The sequence below is a fragment of the Galeopterus variegatus genome, unplaced genomic scaffold (assembly GCF_000696425.1).
Source record: "Galeopterus variegatus unplaced genomic scaffold, G_variegatus-3.0.2 Scaffold492, whole genome shotgun sequence".
Taxonomy (NCBI): domain Eukaryota; kingdom Metazoa; phylum Chordata; class Mammalia; order Dermoptera; family Cynocephalidae; genus Galeopterus; species Galeopterus variegatus.
The window spans coordinates 35,435-37,665 of NW_007726603.1; the positions used below are offsets into that span (position 1 = coordinate 35,435).

Sequence of the window (2,231 nt, forward strand, 5' to 3'; positions counted from 1 at the left end):
CTCATTATTTTATTTTCAGATGTTTCCATCAATTCTCTTGCTTTTTCTCAGAAAACAATCATACTTACTACAATTTATAATCAGTATTTGTCAGCCAGTAACAACGCAGTGTTTATTTCTTATAGTTTTTTTATTGGTGTGTTTTTATATTTGCTCAGGCTTTACCCTCATACTCCTCTTTTTTGCCAAATAATCTTTATTTTTTGCTCTGGAAGTTATTATATTTATCATTAGAAATGAACAAAAACAATTTTATAAACACGTCATATATAAAACTCTATAGAGAATACAATCCCAGTAATGTAAATTATACACATATCTACACACACAGTGTAGAGCTAGAGCTAGGGTCTGGTGCTCACAGACCCCTCGAGCCTGTTCACAAACTCTTCACATGCAGGTCTATGAGCTAGGTAACTGGCAAAAAAGGTCCTTGGAGCCTTGGTTGAAGAAGGAATAGTCTTTTATTCAGCACACACATTATGAGCCAAGCAGTCCGCAGAGAAACTCCGAAACTCAACTGCTACTGGCAAAGTCCAAAGAAAAACTGAAACTGAGCAGTTGCCAGCAGAGTAAACATGCTCTATTTTTAGATGTGAGCTCTGCCAGCCAGCTTCTGCTTCACAAACTCAAAAACACACAATAGCAACAAAACTAAAAAGATACACTAACTCCACCCACACACAACTTGTTTATAAGAAATGTGCTGCTCAACCCCCAACCAGACCTGAGCTGAGGGATCCTGACTAAATTATCCTATTTTCCCCACACACAGAGTTAGAAAAAAGGTTTAAAAGAAATATGCCAAAATGTTCAGTGCTTACTTATGATTTATTTTTTCTCTTTCTGTATACTTTTATGAATGTTTGAATATTTACCATATAAAATATAATACATAGGTTGGTGACATTCTAAATATTCTACTTTTATAAAAATCTTAAAATTATTTAATAAATAGGCAGAACTTTCCAGAACACTCAGTGAGAGGTGGAGGAGCAGCAGCAGCTTCCTGAGCTGTGCACAGCTTCACCCTCCTTCCTGCTCACTGGCTGTAGAAAATGGTGAAAGAAACCATTTACTATGATGTTTTGGGGGTCAAACCCAATGCCATCCAGGAGGAATTGAAAAAGGCTTATAGGAAACTGGCCTTGAAGTACCACCCTGATAAGAATCCAAATGAAGGAGAGAAGGTTAAACAGATTTTTCAAGCTTATGAAGTTCCCTCCGATGCAAAGAAAATGAAATTATATGACAAAGGAGGAGAACAGGCAATTAAAGAGGGTGGGGCCGGTGGCAGTTTGGGCTACCCCATGGACATCTTTGATATGTTTTTTAGAGGAGGAGGAAGGATGCAGAGAGAAAGGAGAGGTAAAAATGTTGTACTTCAGCTCTTGGTAATCTTAGGAGATTTTAATAATGGTGCAACAAGAAAACTGGCTCCACAAAAGAATGTGGTTTGTGACAAATGTGAAGGCTGAGGTGTTCAGAAAGGAGCTGTAGAGTGCTGTCCCAATTGCCAAGGCACTGGAATGCACATAAGAATTCATCAAATAGGTCCTGGAATGGTTCAGCAAATTCAGTCTGTATGCATGGAGTGTCAGAGCCACGGGGAATAGATTAGTCCTAAAGATAAGTGTAAACAATGCAATGGAAGGAAGATAGTTTGAAAGAAGATTCTAGATGTTCTTATTGACAAAGGCATGAAAGATGGCCAGAAGATAACATTCCGTGGTGAAGGATACCAAGAACCATGACTGGAGCCAGGAGATATTATCATGGTGTAAGATCAGAAGGACCATGCTGTTTTTACTCGACAAGGAGAAGACCTTTTCATGTGTATGGACATACAGCTTGTTGAAGCATTGTGTGGCTTCCAAAAGCCAATATCCACTCTTGACAACCAAACCATAGTCATCACCTCTCATCCGGTCAGATTGTCAATCATGGAGATGTCAAGTGTGTGCTAAATGAAGGCATGCCAATTTATTGGGGCCACTGAATAACACTCACTGCTGGCATTTTATATGCAGTAGCGAATGAGTGAAGGACTGTAATCACACATAATATGCTCACTACTTGCTATTGTTTTTGTTTTAATACTCAACTATAATAGTGTTTTAAAAATTAAATGAAGAATAAACGCAAATATAAAAGCTCTGACTTTGCCCTGTGTGTATGATGACACATCAATGTGCAAGATGAAGTTTAATTTCTTGTGAAAAATAATTTTT

The 2,231-nt window shown here is 37.9% G+C and overlaps 1 pseudogene; it reads left to right on the top strand.

The window, feature by feature from the left end:
• The first annotated feature begins 1,058 nt into the window (after positions 1 to 1,058).
• LOC103587836 lies at positions 1,059 to 1,999 on the top strand (annotated as a pseudogene).
• Positions 2,000 to 2,231: the final 232 nt, after the last annotated feature.